The sequence below is a fragment of the Bombus pascuorum genome, chromosome 10, assembly GCF_905332965.1.
Source record: "Bombus pascuorum chromosome 10, iyBomPasc1.1, whole genome shotgun sequence".
Lineage (NCBI taxonomy): Eukaryota > Metazoa > Arthropoda > Insecta > Hymenoptera > Apidae > Bombus > Bombus pascuorum.
This window is the reverse complement of record NC_083497.1, coordinates 10,766,854-10,784,319: the sequence shown is the minus strand read 5'-3', so window position 1 is coordinate 10,784,319 and position 17,466 is coordinate 10,766,854. Positions and strand designations below refer to the sequence as shown.

Sequence of the window (17,466 nt, the reverse complement as noted above, 5' to 3'; positions counted from 1 at the left end):
CAGATCGGCTAACTCGAGATCTTCTTCTTCTTTGACGACCTTTGTCACCGGCAAGAACTCGCGAAGGCACGTTGCTAGGATGACTAGTTACCGAAGACTGGCATTCCCATCTCATCTCTCTCTTCTAAGACTGTAACGCACTCTCTCCCTCTCTTTCCTCCCTCTTTATCTTTCGCTGTGCCCTCGGCACGAGGATATTTTGGGAACACTCAAAAAACCACGAAAGCACACGAGTTGCTTCCTCCGCGCCCCTTGCTCTCCCCTTTTTCTCGGTCCTCCGGAATAAGCACCCACCATTCCTCCCAGTACACAGATTTTCGAATTCTTCGCACGCTTTCCCATCCCTCTCGTGCGTATAATTTAACATTTAGTGCTACCGACGCACACGTCGCGTCGATTCGTATATATTTATAAGAATTCCAATATAATATTCATTGTCAATGTACTTTAAATACTGCATATATCGATTCTTGCATCTCAGTTTTTCTACGTTTCGACATAGTAAATTAGAGAAGCAAACGAAGTGATGGAAAGTGTACTGGAGCATAGATTATTGCCGAATATGAAGATAGAAATGACACGCATGTACGATATAACGAGATATCCAATATTGGACACTTTGTGAAGAGCACGCGTATGACGAATAGGTGTTATTAGTGACGGAAGCAGGGTAGAAAAATACAGGGTTAGTGGCTTGAACACGTGTCTGGCACGCGTACCGTTTCCACAGAAGTTCACGCGTCGGAAGAGAGACTCGTGCGTTCAATTTCACGTTCGTAAGAGCGGCAAAATATCAGACGAAGGAGTCCCTAGGGTTAATAACCCTCTCTTTTCAGAGGGATTTCCTAGGATTTACTCTTTAACGTGTCCACAGTTTGTCAGCAGCTGGACTTTTCTAAAATTACTTTTTCTATCGTTGGAAATCTCTCTTTGCTGTCTTTTACTGTTGCTGCTTGCATCGCTAAACCGTTATCGTTCACTTTTTCATCCTTCTTCTTTATCTTGCGTTCTTTTTCTAATTGCTGAAATCCCCCTTTGCCTTTTCCTGTGTCTTCCTAATTGCTGGAATTCTCTTTCGACTTGGTCTGTTCTTTTTTAATTGCTGCAATTCCTTCTCTGGTATCTTTTTCTGTTTTTATAGCTGCAATTCCTTCTTTGGTATCATTTTGTGTTTTTATTGCTGCAATTCCTTCTTTGGTATCTTTTCTGTTTTTATTGCTGCAATTCCTTCTTTGGTATCTTTTTGTATTTTTATTGCTGCAATTCTTTTCCCGGTATTTCTTTCCCTTATATTTTAACTACTTTCTTTTTACTGTTACAATTCCATCTTTGAAAAACTTAGCTGGATCCTTACCGTTGAATTTCTTCATACAAATGAATCCTTCGCGTGACAGAATTACTTCTCCAAATAGCAACATATTTTTAGGTTCCAATTTTTTCGTCGTACATCGTATTCGAGAATATTTATCGTCCAAAGGAAACTCGTCGCCTGACATATTACCTTTCTTCGCTCATACAAAATGGATAATGTTCGGGAAAGCAGTTGGTAGCACAAAGAAGTCCTCTGAAGTTCACAGAAGCTTTTTATAGAAGTTATTCCAGTCTATTTCTAGATACTGAATTACTGAATATTCTATCTTTGAAACTAATCCCGGATATCTCTGCCAGACTTTTCTATTTCCATAATCACGAAGGTTAAAACAGTCCAAATTGTATTCTTAATCGAAATTTAAATATTTATACGATTACTCGAGTTTCCAGGGTATCGTGTTGATGCAGGGATCGTTAAACACAGACTTGACATTCTCCAATCGGCTAGTATGAGCATGAAACCCTTCACTTTTCCCTTGCAGTGACATACTAGACCTTGTCGGTTTCACTTACCGAATCCATAAATCACGCGGATCTGTTTCCTCGGATCCAAAAATAGACGAACGATAGACCGGATCTATGACAATCGAAAAACCATCCATCATAGGATTTTCCATCACCCTAACCGGATTAGAAGTCGAAATTCATTAATAGAAATTGATAGATTGCATAAATTCAATATTCAATAAGATACTAATATTATAAAAATACATCCCTTTTTAATTTCTCTTCAAGAGCGATCTAATAATAGTAAGCTTTTGCATTTTTCAATGAAACATGTTCTCTCTCTTCCAATAAGTACAATTTAAATATTAGAGTTGCTTCCTGGTTGCACTATAGCCTTCAATGGCCGATCGATTTCGAATGGCGTAACATTTTCAACGAAACGATTAGACACTTCCCAGACGTGTCTGGAACGGGTTCATAAAAATTCCTCGCGTTGCTACATGTTTCTCGCGCATCTAAACGAGTCTACGTGCGTTTGATCCGAAACGAATGTATCCTGGTCACCGAAAAAGTTGCTGAACGACATAAATACGGACGGCAGGCACGTATGACTAGCGTGAAACAAGAGCTGCCGTCTGAGAATGCAGAAAGCGCAGCTATGAATTCAAATGCAATATGGTGCGCTTATGGTGAAGTTCCATTCGAAAGGTAGGGCTGAACGAATAGAAAATTACACGGGACAATACTCAAAGCAAAGCACGGTGCGCGTAAAGCCTGCATATTGTCAATGGTTCTACGCGTTGTTCGATCAATCGACCAAGTGGAGCCCTTGAACTGAATCGTGGAGCACGTTGAATCGAAGTACGATCGTTTTCACGAGTCGATTGTCCATTTACGAGTGAAGTAGACTCCCTATTTCATTGGAGATACTAATACAGTCACTCACGGAAGTATTTAAGTATTTATCAAATGTTTATACCAGATGATGTAAGCCGAAAATCAGACCTATCTTATATATTTAATTAACACTGTAACGAGACACGATTATCGTGATTACATTGTTAAAATTTTAAGTTAATCTGAAATTTATATATTTTAGAAGTTACAAGACATTTATTATAAGCATACGCTTATATGCAAAAATCTCCGAAATACTCAAATATTTTTATGAGTCATTGTATCGATTTTTACTAAATATATGTCTGCAACAAATGACTCACATATCTTTCTATATGTACATTCCTATTGGATTAGTTCCAAATTTCACGAACATAACCACGACAGTTGTGTCTCGTTACAGTACCAATGAAATTTCAAACTGCTTCGTAAAAGACACATAATATATTCAGAAAAGAATTCCATTATGTAAGTGTTCAAGTATCAATTGATTGGAGTAAACGAATGTCGGAAAGGAATCGTTATCGGTTCCATTCATGAATATCGAGTGAATGACCAAGTGGTACGAGCGAGTAAATATACCGCACGTTGCCTTCGAATAGCTATTCTTCTCGAGGAAACGTCGAAAGCAGCATACGCGAGGAATAAAAACACTCGGCCTTATCTTGTTGCGGTTAAGTAATGATTCAAGTCGCGAACGTGATAAGGTATCAGCAACTGGGCGCTTGGTAGCTTGTGTCACTATTGAAACCAAACAACGACGGCTATGTAGGCAAACAATAGGTGAAATATTATGCTAGCTCGACGTACAGCTGCAACTCTGTCGATGTTGAAATAACAAGATTATGCTAAAAATAACAACATTCGTGTTAACGATTCATTTTATTCGCGTCTTGCTGCACGTGAAACAACCTGTATGAGTATATTACCGTGCAGATCGCGTGTACAACGAAGAAGATAGCAACAACTTATCACGTATGCCAAGTCGTGTCCTCCAGAGTTCCTTGCTCTTCAACACATATATCGTTTTCTCCTTAGTCTATCGTTCGTCCATTCTCTTCGGGAAATCACTTTCTATCAGGAAATCTCTTCGAAGAAAAGCGCAATAAAATGTTTCACAAGAAAAAGGGAATCAATTATTTGCTATTACGCACCGAGCAGTTAATTTTTTTTTTTTTTTTAGATTATTCGTATTTATCAGTAAGTGGTTTTTCGACTTTCCTTAATTGGAAAAATTGAGCGAATATTGGTAAAATTTTGTTTTGGACGTAGACAACACCTGTGCCTATGTGGTTCGAAAATGCAACTATCTTCAGATTCTTCAGGAACTTTTTGCACAGTTTGAATGATCCGACTCAGGAATTCTTCCTATCGTTTCTGTTTGCTGAGTGAACGGAAAGTTGAGCGGCTATCAAAGATTTTGCAAGTCATCGGTGTCAGCAAACAGGCTTTAATTGTAAAGATCATGCACTTTGCTTGAGCTCTCATGGGTTCGATGAATTCCAGCTAATTGCGAATTATCAACGCGTGCTGCGTTCTTCGAGTAATTTTCGATCCAATTGTATTTTTCTATCGATAACAAATTCCCTATGTTTGATAAAAAGTAAAACAATCGTTACGTAAGATAGGCTTAACAAACAAATCGTCGAGACTCTGTTTGCCGACGAGTTTCTTCGTGAAAAGTAACATAATCCGAGATACCTGTAATCTTGTTTGGTCACCCAATTAATGGCCAATTTTTATCGACGATCAAAGGGATAATGAAGTGCACTTTCTTGTACGTGAAATGGAAATGATAATACCAGGCGATCGATTTTAATTCCCATTGAAATACCTGTTTGTTGAGATACAATTGCAGTACGACGATTCGGAGCGAGTCTATACGACTTCCGAAGAAGAAGACGCGCATGCAACGTGGTGCACTAGGTAATTCTATCCTAGAGTCGTAGTGGAGAGCTCGCAAAGTATATTGAGTTACGAAATGAACGGTAAATTGAGGGGAGACGAGCCGAAAATAGAGAGCCACTGCCACCGCGACATGGTTTAAATACCGGCATTAAGACGATCTTCCGGTTATGCGTCCAAGCCACGAGAATCATGTCTGTCTACAGTATCTACGTTCGACCAAGAACTCGAGAAGCATCGATAATTCATTTCAAATCTTTCTGAACATTCTCTCCGTAGTGATAAATCTCTGAAACTCTGGCGCAAGAAAAATTACTTGTGTCAATTTCTAAGACAAACTTTGGAAAGAACCATTTAACAGTTTAAATTACCTTCCATATCATCTTCGCGAAGTCATTAAAGTCAGTTGATTTTCTAAAATATAATAATTACGCAGAATATCCTATCGAAGTAGTTGAAGAAATATCTTGTCGATCAGGTTAGAAAGAGAGAAGCTTCAACGTAACTTTTTTCGCTCAATATTCTGCAACCTTAAAACTTTGTAACAATTAAAAGAGAAAGATTCGATATTGAAAAGTGTCAGACTTGGTCGAGTCCTTTTCTAAATGACTAGCTGTAGCGAAATGAACGCGACGATTCTCTCATCCACGATGGATCACATTCTGGTGATCCTTCTTTTTGGGAAATCATCGGGCCCAAGTGTCGCCGGTAGTCAGGGGTAAGTGACACCGGCTGAACTCTCTCGTTTCTATATATAAACGAAAATAAACCACAGTGACATTTGAACCATACTCTCTTCGTCTTGCGTATACGATCGTCGGTTCCTCTGTGGGGCGCGACGACGCCTACCAAAAGGGAAACGACGTTGCAGCGTCGCGACGACCGCCGAGAAAAATTGTGTCAGCTAAATTAGGAGAACGCCGTTCTCTACTGCTTTCAGAACCGCTTTTTTTCGCGCGGTTTCGTTCACATTGGAAACTGGGCGATTAATCAATCCCCGCCAAGAAACTGGTCTCGACTACGCCAAGAGAGCGAGCTTTTGTTTTTTCCCTCTTCTTTGATCATACGACTATTCAGATAAAAAGGGAAACTGGGTAGATTGATGCTGGAGAAAAAGAAAGGATACGCACCGATAATGAATTAATTGGGAGTATTAAAAATTAGTATTTTGTCTAGCATTGGTATCGAACGAATTTCTTCTTTGACAAAGAAACCACTGGAAAATTACATCCTTCGTAGAACGTGACTCGTTTTACACGGTGCAAGTAGGTGGACGTGTCGTAGACTGGCAAATATGTGCACAAAGTGCACTTAACGTAAGAAAGAAAGTTTTTACTTTTTACTTTCCATCTCATGCCGTTTTAAGATCGTTGGACGTCAAACCAAGTCAATGCTCTTCGCTATCTAGCTCATTAATGCATTAATTTTAACGATACGGTGGTCTTCGCACAGTCCTTGGTCATCGAATTAGAATTACACGTAGAAACTTCACTTTTCTAACCACGATATGTCGCACATCCACGTACTCTCATGTAAATGGCAAATTGTCCTTCGTTATTCAAATTATTACCGAATACATAGACGATCGTCGTCACACGATAGTCGAGTCTCGCTACGGTGCTAATGAAATTTCCAAATATTTTTCAAATATACTTAAATATTTTCGTGAGTTACTGTACGTGTACTCATACTATCTTAGTAATTAGCTTCGCTATTAGAATTTGCTTACAATTATCAATTTGAAAAAATGAAAAATTTGTAATCGTAATCCGACGAACAGGAACTGCGGTTGGCACGAATCCTCGTAGCGGAGGAAGCGACGTCGATTCGATATTACCAAGACAATATATCGTGAGCGTTGCCTAAACGATTCTAATGAAGCAGCGCGCGGAAATCGCAAGCATTGTTTCGCTACGCGGTTGGAATAACGATTAACAGCAGGGGAGGACGTAGAGGAGCGTGCATTAACAGTCGCGGCCCGTAGCCCCGGAAAAAGACACGATTATTCCCTTCGATCTTCTCTCGTCGTATCTCAACGGAAGCTCAAACAAACAACTCTCTTCTGCTCGAGTGCGAGAAAAAATATACTTCCTTGACGGACGAGTAGCTTTTTAGGGCGCGACGAAACGCGGAAACAACGAAGCTCGATACCGATTGCAGCGATTTCATTACCGTTCGTTCCGACTTTCACCCCGATACTAAAATTCCGCTGTGTCGTTCGGATCGACAGCGAATAATTCTCACGAATACTCTTCTTAATGATAGCGAATAATGGTCGATTCAGGCGAAATTTGCTGAGTATTATGTGGAAAGAGATACCATGGATCTGAAATATTAGGTTGTCCGAAAAGTGTCTTTCTTTTACAGACGCATCTTTATACAAACATGAAACCTAATCTGTAGGACGTTGTGATCTTTATTTTGATAAAACAAAATGGATCATACGTAATTCGATAAAATCATATAAAACGGAAAATGTTGCGTGATCTATTATTTCCTTATAAAACGAAAGAAACCTTTCGAACCTAATATAAAACATCAGTATCGCTCGCATCTTTTCGATACTACGTAATTTAATCAGAAATTTGGCAAAAGATCCGAATTATCTTCTTCTTCTTCGTTATTGCGATTATATACATATATATAGCAAAATACGAAGCGATGAAAAATTGAATCTTAAAATACTTGCGAGCAATAACGTATATATAGGGATCTGCATCTTTCGAAAGCACGAATCGTCAAATCTAAGCGTTCCATATTTTAAATCCACTATCTCTACCGATGAAGCTATTCTTTCATTTTTTTCTTTTTTTTTCGAAAGTAGGACTTCCAATGGTATCGTATTATCGTGACAATAGCTCGTCACGGGGATTGAAAATAAGCTATAAATAGCGCGTAACAGGCCAAGAACCGTGTTATCTGACGATAGATATCAAGAGAGGGAGAGAGAACATCGTGGACAGTTTCAAACTGCACGCGATTCGCTGCAAAATGGCTGACCACTTGGATATTCCTCTTGGTAAACTTGATTTTAACGGAGATTTTTATAGCGGCGCATAAATTCCTCGGAGCAAGCTGCTAGCGACGAACGACGAGATAAATCCGTATTTATTTAGGGGTCGACTTTCGGGGTCAGTCACTTTTGGAAATCGGTCGGGGAATGTTGCTCGCGCGAGCTTATTTTTACCAAGAATCGTAATGGCGAGGCTCCCGTGGAGGTGCTCTCGCGCGAAATGCAGGACAGGAAATAAAAGGCATGCACCCGGTTGCACGTGCAACGGAAGAATGCATAACGACCGGCCAACACCGATGTGCACCGTTATTAATATGATCCGCGAGAGTTAATTACTTTCTAGTTGGTTCACGTTCGGAACGTTTGCACGTATTAGGTGAACATAAAACTTCTGTCTTGTCTATCAACAGCACTTTTTGTTTTTAATAAATTCACAGACAGAGTATAACCTTAACTGATAACATTAGCTTGTAAAGATTTTGAACATTAATTATATTTTGTTTTTTATATTTTAGCGATAAAAGCTATGAATAGTTATATAGATTGCAGTTACATAATTATACATGATTGTATAACATATGATCGATTAGTTTCTTAATAATCACGTACGACATAGAATAGAAATTTCGTTACCATTAAAAGATTAATTTCAAACGTGGATTTTGATCGTCGACTAGTCTACTTGCTTCGGCTTGATACGATTCTGACCATCGCTTTCGAAACGCTTCTTCCCCACAGGAGACACGAACTGAGAGGAATAATTTTAACGAAGACACTCGAAAAATTAGAGTCAATTGGAGCTTCTTTCCAGCCTCTGATAGGAACGTGCATAAATTGAGCGTGGGCTCGCGTTCGCGACCCAGAATCCAGTCAACAAGGCTATCTTCTTTTCAACGTACACGGAGATTTGTTAGACAAAAAAGAAAGAAACTTGCATAAATTTGAATCGGCTACTTTGCCCCATGCTTCACTCTGAACAAAACTCGAGTCTTTGAGCTAAATTTTAAAATACGGATGAGATCAAGCGACCTAGTTTAAAATTTCAAATTTCGTCAAGATAAATCGAGACCAGGCACGTGACATGGCATTTTATGATACTAATTCACGGAACTTCCGACGACCGGCTCTTAACGAGGAGAGATCCACGAAAGTTTCGATCGTTTCTGTGGGAAACGCACGCGCTCGTTTTCATTCCTTGTTCTCGCATGATTTATGGAAAAACGAAGGCTGGCTGAACGCCAATGGTGAATCATCGAGTTGCGATGAAAAGGTGCACAGGGCAATGATCACTTGTGTCATTTTGAAATTGCGTGCAAGTGTGTCGACGCGTCTCTTGTCGATGATACGTGTTAATGAATGAGAATTTTGTTATTTCGTGCGCGATCGTTTGCTATATGACGATGGTACTAAACATTGCGTGCAGTATCGAGCTATTAACTAACGATAAGTACAATGACGAGAATGTAAATAGGAAAAATCTCTATAATCAATTTGAACGCCGTCCTATATTTATAATAAAAATAAAAACAAAATTCTTCGCAATGCAAACGAATTTAGGTATTTCCCTATTTATATATTCGCCATCGTATAGGTAAAAACAAACCCTTGTATCCTTATATATGTTATATATATAATAATAATATAAGAACAATAGACAGCAAACAATGTGATTATTAAGAATCGCAGCTGGTTGAACAGGATAGACGACAGAAGGGAACACTTTGTTTTTACGATCCTCGAACGATTATAAAATATACGACGAGCTCGTAATCGGGTCATGATTGTACACTACACGAGCTATCCCAGCGTCAAATATAATCTGTAATCGTAAATTACTACCGGCGCAGCTGTAATCATTGCTCTTGAAGGCACCGATTAATTATCATTCATTAGTGCACATTGTCTGCAGCTGCGTGTTTCCTCGCATACCAGTTTGCTCTATACGAACTCATCACCTATTCAACTGAACTATTTTTCATCATTAGCAGTTTCTTTTCGATATTACGAACGCTTCGTATTCCTTAGCTTCTCAATTACATAAAATTTTAAATATATATAACTTCGTACAACTTTGTCCTTCTTGTACTTCGAACCATCTCTATTTTAACTTTCAAACCATTGGCTATTCGTACCGCCTCTTCTAAATTCATACAAGACATAGAGTCACAAATATTCTTCATTGAAATTCATTTGAAGACTCGTTTAAACACGAAAAATATCTCTAACTGCTCCGAAAACATGCGGTACGATTTAAGAAAGCACTCTTTAAAAAACATAAAGAGAAATGTATTGTTATCTCTTTTTTTTTTAATTTACATATCTACAGAAGAACTAATTTTTCATCAGTGAAAGTTAACGTTAAAAAACGAAGTTACATATAGAATAATTTACTATTTTTCTCTATTCTAGCGTTCGTGATTCGATCAAGATTGCGGTGGGCGACGCTAACGAGTCTACGTCAATCTTGTCGCGTTTCAATTAAAATTCTCGCCATTGAGGGCGGGGAAAATGCACCCCAGGGGATTCCCTGGAGGGCAGCGACGCCGGTATTCTATTTTCGTACGGGAAAAACGGGGCTGTTGAAAGAATATTCGGCCGACGAAAGAGCCGGATGTGCGTCGCAGGCTTTCCTTCTGTCGTCTCTGTTCTTCTTTCATTGGTTTAGGGCCAGGGGAGGGAAGCGGGCAGCCGGATTTCCGAAAAAGGGAAAGCGACTCGGGATGCAGGTTGCCTGTGCGTCGAGAGCCTGTATACGCCCACGCGAATGCGATAAATTATACGAGGAGGCGAGACCGAAGGGGTCACCATAAAAGAACCTGTTACGTTCCAGATATTAATCCGGCTAGCGGGCATAAAATCGATCAGTGTTCCACGTTGTTCTCCCACGTTTTCGACGGTCGTAACCTCGTGTAGAATGAACTTCGAACCCGGTCTCTTTACTGTGTTAAAATGTTAATCGTGCGTCGATTATTTTGCGATCGATTTGCTTGTCATCCAGTTTTGTAGATTGTAACAATTTTCTCTGTCGATGAATTTCATTTTCTTTCGTCTGGAGTGATATGCAAATTCGTATCGATAGATACGCTTTTGCGCTATTATGGGAAATCTGAATGTGAAAAAAAAAAAATTATGCAAAAATACGTAAAATATTTATATACTTTCTCTACGTAAGTTTTGGGCTAAATAACAATTCTTAAAGGTTCTTGCGCGTGTCATTTATTTATGAACGGAAATACATAACTACTACTGTGACGTAATATTCCACTTTTAAATGTGAAAATGCAACAGCAATGAATATTTTATGAAGACAGAAACGCAACAGTTGCGTCAACAGCGTTATCGAAACAATGCAATCTATACGTCAATAAGTTGTTGGCTAATTCGGCGAAATTTCGTTTCGATAGAAACAGCTTTCTTATAGAATGCACGCAGTCTTTAATGGCTGACTGTAATTCATTTTCTGTTTCCACGTGTATCGATTAGTCACAGCTAAACTGCTGACATTTATGCAAATTCATATTTCCACGAATGCAATTGAAAAATGTAACGTAGTTGGAAAATTGTTTCGCCTACGAAATATTACATCGAGTATTACATATGTTACGTATCTTCGTACGCATTTTTGTATCTACGAATTTCCCGTAAAAGCATGACAAATCCATAGCCCAACCATAATGAAATCTCTTTATAAAATCATAATTAAATTTTTTATTTTGAAACAACCTCTGCTACTATTTAGAATAAAAACAAAAGTGCGAACAGATCGTGAAAACGCGTCGTATGTCTCGACAGAAGTGAAAGTGTTAAAGGTAAACCATGTTTCGGCCCATCGCTACTTTTTTTCTTTTTTTTTGTTTGTCGTTTGCATTCAAAAGGGCCAAGTCAAACGCCGAAGGAAGTTTTGCCGTGCTTCGAATCCAGATGGCGATCAGCCTATAAAATCAAGTAGGCCTGCGGAATAGGGCTCCTCTGCCCAGGTTTCGCAGGCCAATAACCCGATCAAAGATAAAATGTGAATGATGTTATCCCACGATCTCATTCACTTAATCGCACCGCCGTTATCCTATCATTAAATACTAACGCAGCACGGTTGCCATGTAATAAAGCGCGTTCTTCACGACCGATAAACCTCGAACTGTACGAAATATCGAACAAACAAACCAAATGTTTGCTCGTTTGTACAATTAAAGTAGCCTTTTTCGAGCGCATAACTAACCAACGAGGTGAAGAAAACACGCGTTACCACGGTTACGACTATAATCCTTCGTGTACTTTTAATTGAATCATTATCCCGTAAAAGCAGAACACGTAGCATCGATAACTGCCAAACTGGCGTCTGCTGATGGAACTTTCTATTCCATTAAATTACACCTTTCAGCAAATACTTCGTCACGAGGGCCAGCTACGCTACAGTGGCTTGCATACAATGGCTCGCCAAGGTTTTCGAATATTTATTATCGGAATACTTTCATGCGTATGCTGTACGCGTTAAATAAAACATTTGGGATATTTCGTTAGCACCGTAATATGAAGCGAGTGGCATGATTATGTTGATAAAACTCGAAAGCAATTTGTAAATGTATATAGAAGTTACGTAATATTTACTACAAACGCATTTAACAAGAAATTAGCACAAGATTAACGACGATCCACTGAATACAGTGGTTTATTAAAGTAACGAATACTTTTCTGATATTTCCGAGATACATACTATGTATCTCGCTAAATATCACGTACGTTTTTAGATTTACTTCAAAGTATATCGATATAGTAGTAACAGTTCTGCCTCGTTATAGAGTTAATCATCGTTTCAAAATGTTTCATATGACACACGTATGATATATACATGAAAATTTCCTATGGTGAATGTCCAAGTACTTGTGTGAGTCATCGTATATATTCTCTCGTGGAAGAAACGGTAATACAATGATTCAAAGATAGAACGAAGACAATGAGTAATTTCGAGAACAGAACGGAGGAATTTCTGGGACAAAATGTCCGAGCAAAGTTTTTGTTCCCTCTTGGAGAAATGGTCGAGTGCGAACTATCTGCGGTTCTCTATCCTTTTTATCGATCGTCCAGAACCGGTATGTACCACGATTCGTGTGAAATGAACAGCTCAACGCGGAGAGCAGGGGTTCTGAACGAGCACGATGTCTGCACCAGGCACCTACAGTTTATTGTAATTATGAACTCTAGCAGAACACAAGATGCTGAAAAAAATAGACCTAGTGGACAAAAATGCTCGAGTACTTGGTTAAATGAAAAACAGAAAAAATAAGGAAATTGGAGCGCTCAAGGCTTTTCTGAGAGAAAATAGGTCGCATTACTTAACGTCACGCGATGCCACTTCTAATCTGCACAAGAGTAATGGCGAAACAATGTTCCCACGGAATTGTACGAACTTCCTGTATCACTCAGAAAATTGTAGACTTTCTGCTAATGTTTCGCGAACTTTCGAATCACCACGATTAAAGAAGATTAAAGAAGATTTGAGAACACAGATGAATCTACCTCACGATGAATCAATGTTTTGTGAGAATGAATGCTACGATAATTGAACTGATACTTGAATCACCGATTGACACATCTTTGTCGCTATTCTGATTTTAATATCATTTTATTATTGAAAAGGATGTTGTTTCGGTTATAAAGGCTAAACCACGAAATAGTTAAAAATGAGAAGAAAGCCTGTTAGGAACAACGACATAACATTAGTCTCCGGCTTTTTACAGAGTATGATGGTTTCATTACCTATTTTTAAAAGGTAAAATTTTTACCTATATTTACCTATTTTTAAAAGGTACATTTTACATATATAAAAATATGTAAAAATTACATATTTTTGAATCTAAGAACGTGTCTCCTTGTTCGACTATGTCGTATTAAAGTACTTCCTCTTACCTACGAATTAGTATTCAGAGTAGAAAATTAATCAATCATTATCACGTTGATTCGCAACAGCAGGATTGATAAAATCGAAGACCTTGTAGAAATTTCTTACAGATCCAAAACAATCGCATGGGACACCGATGCAGAAAAGAAATACAATCAGTTCGTTGCAGATGCAATGCATGAACTGAGAATGCAGCAGCTGCCTGTTCCATGGCCAAGTGCCTTTTATTGCATTCGTATCGACGATACCAGCTCGGCCACGCGGTCGATTCGACTCATCTTGAAACGATAAGAGTGCTTTCGTGATCCAAAAGTATCCTTGTGCTCTCTCATCGAGCCAAATTGATACTACGGAAACGACAGCAAATTGCATCACTATGACGTTTACGTAAAATAATGCGGTATCCTTTTGCCGAGCCCTTAAGCTACGACAGGCTTATATTATACTAACCGTGCACTGGCCATGGTCGCTAGAGGATCACCTACTCGAATGACCTCATCGTTTGCAATTACTACGGCAGAAAATTTTGATTCCGTTTTAATGATAGCGCGTACAGCTTTTTAGATGCTTTGCTTCTCCGACGAAACAGACTTTCTCGAACGCGTTTCTCCAGAAACAACAACGTTATAACTACAACTTTTATTTTGAAATATAATTAGTCACAGTTACATCAAGATTATATTAGCTTAATTAACATTTTAAAACGAAAACGCGGAGAAGAAATATTAACGAAGTTAAAAGATCACGAAGAAAGCAATAAAAACGTATCACTCTTACTAATTGTAAAACAAGAAATACAGTCTTCCAAGTATTTCCTCTTTCGACTTATACTCTATTCGAAGTATCGTATCACTGTTTATAATAACTCTTACGGATACGTGCATCGAATGAAAAATGCATGTAAATTAACTTGAGGAGACTAGTTTTTTAATCGTGAAACTTACATCATTGCTGGAACAAACGTGCTGTTTATAACAGGACGAGGATGGCGCTCCACTTTTTACAATACAGTTTTCTCTTGTACCGGGTCTGTACGATAATGGAGATTTATCGCGAGGAAGACAGAAAAGTAGAGTATACCGTAAGAAGTAAAAGCAAGGATTAGCGACGATCGATAGAGTCACGATGAGTTTCGACCACTGACAATGATATCCATTTCTTTTGACAACGCCGCGTTGTCTTCGATCCCGTCGTACTCTACTGACGAACGATGCCATAAGCGATTCGAGTGCCGCTATGTGGTGTTCTCTAAGCTGTAGAAAAGAGGAAACGCGCTTGGCATATTTCGCAGCGACCAACCACGTATTCGAGCGTGTCGCCGTTCCACGTCCTTACAAAATTATTATTACTGTTTCGCGTTACGACCGCTTTCAATAAACGCTACTCGATTTTCTACGGTTTATGTAAAAGCTTTTTTTTTTCAATCTTGAACAGATGCACAATCATAGCTGAAGGATAAATTGAAAATTACGTTCTTTGATAAATTGTAACCTCCGAGTAAATTGCGTAATTAACCATTCAACGCGCGTGTCTTATGTAATAATTATTAATCATATATATTAATGTAACGAAACGCGTGCTATCTGCATTTTTCGTAAAGATTATATAATTGCGATTGCTCCAATTTTAATGGAGTTCCTCTGCCTAGGTGAAACCAGTTGATCGAATCGAATTAATTCGATTCCATGGGAATAAAAACGATCTTACGAGGTCGATAACTGGAATTTAATGCCATGTACGTAGCTACGCGCGGTGAGTTCAGCGTGAGGATAATTACGCCAGTCACGCAATGTTATAATCTGTCCCGACTTACGCGCTCCAAGTCACCCCATTTAGAAGAAAAATATCAACGGGGTACGAGTTTACCGCTGTATGCTAAGCGCAAGTACATACAAACCTCAGGGGAAAAATCGGCTACGTGGACGAGGATAGATTGAACCTTTTCACGTCGATGAAACAGGTAACGGTTTGCCCGTATACCAGGTGTCTTGACGTATTTTCAACATCGCCTGACAGGATACTTCTTTCAAGAATTTCTCATTCTCTGGGAACAAATGATGAAAATCGACCCGCAACAAAAACCTTTCTTTCGATCCTTCGCATATTTTTCTCTTTTTAGAAGATCTTTTATATTTTAGAAAAATCTGGTAGAGTTGGTATCAATATATGTGATTTTTCATGTAGATTTTTTTGACAATATCAAAAGACAATGGTAAGTTTTGTTTAAACGGACGACGGTGATTGTTAAATCATAAAGAAATTTTTCCAAAAATGAAACGATTAAAAAATATTTACCTATAACTGTTACAATTAATCTACAAATATTAATAAAAATTAACGATCGACGAAAATAACCAAAGAATGATTATTTTTAATAAGAAACTATTTTCGTTAACAATAATGCGAACGAGTAACCAAAAATGAATTCTGACCATTTATGACGATTATTCCTAAGGAAAATAATTTTATCTAAAGTACGAATTCTTAAGCTATAACTTTTTAAATCTGGATATAACATATAACATGTAAATTCTGATTAAAAGTTCTTTTCTGGGTTAGAACGAAAGCTGGATCGAACACAGAATCGAGGATCTCATCAGAGTTGAAGAATATTCGGAAATAGAAAAGTTATAATTCGAAATCGTTAAATGCTGTCCAAATTAGACACGGTAAGGTGTTAAGCAGGTAGACCACCGTGTATAAAGAACATTTACACGGCAACATTAATGGACGTACTTTGAATTTAACAGTACACTTAATGTTGCGATCGACAAGCTTAGTGGTTCGAGTGGCGTAATCGTTAAACGAGCCACTTGGCATCTCGTCGAAGGTATTCCACCGAAGGAGAAAAAAAAGGCGAATGACCTACCTCATCGCGAGCAAGTCACTCGAAACTTCCACGATTCCATTTTATCTGAATGATTACTACTTTATAAAACATACAATTGTCACGTAGGCAATTGTACACCTGTATTTCCCAGTTTCATGAATTCTCAGTAATATAAAATTATATAATTATTTTTCTGCATGGTATTCCTTAAATATCTTAATTATTCGTTATTCGTTAGTGGATACAGAAACACGGCACTGGTCGACGAAAAATAAGGTATGACGTGGGAGAAACGTAGTTCCCTATGGCAATCGATAGTCACTTACAGACGGAAAGAATCTCGACAGATATTACATGATAGAAAGGAAACGTATAAAGTAAAATGTAAAATTGAATACAATGAGGCTGATGTGTAATAGAAACATTCCCACTTGACTCACCTCTGTTTCGACAAGCGGTTACGGATTTCAAAATTCGAAAGCTCCTTCACGCCATAATCGTTACAGTAGGGCACTAAGAGTCCGGTTCAAGGCCAAGATAGTAGATCGGGGGGATAAAACGGGAATCGCAGAAACTGGAATCGAAGATAGTCTTCGAACGAATCTTCGATGATAACACCTAAATATTATCGATCGAGATGAGATTTTTAAGAGCACTTTAGACACCACTTGGATAATAATAATAATAATATAAAACTGCTTCACCAGTAATCCCGGCACAACGTGATCTCGACACAAACAAAAGATGACTGAAAGATACTGAGTATCCTAACCGACTGTTTACATCGTCGATTTCAACCACAAAACCCCACCCTTTGATTATCAAGCTTATCGGCGGACGACGAGTAGGCAACGTGCATCTTTAGGAGGAAAGGACCGTGTGTTGACAGATCCCGAGGGATAAAATATTGAAAGGATGAGACTTGTCACGCTGCGTGTATGTGGGTTTCGCTCGTTACTCACGTATGCGCAAGTTGTCGTGTTATCTAGTTCCAGGATTGCCAGCGAGTTCTTTATACGAAGATTTCACGATGATCGAACATTCGGCCTGACGATATCACACTTTGTACAATTTAACGCTCAGGGTGTGCCCCGAATTTCCATGCGA

General features: G+C 38.6%; 1 protein-coding gene across 4 annotated transcripts in view; it reads right to left on the bottom strand.

Moving 5' to 3' along the window:
* The window catches only part of LOC132911452 (uncharacterized), a 41,718-nt gene that overhangs the window by 14,895 nt on the left and 9,357 nt on the right, over positions 1–17,466 (bottom strand). The gene's annotated exons all lie outside the window — the stretch shown is intronic.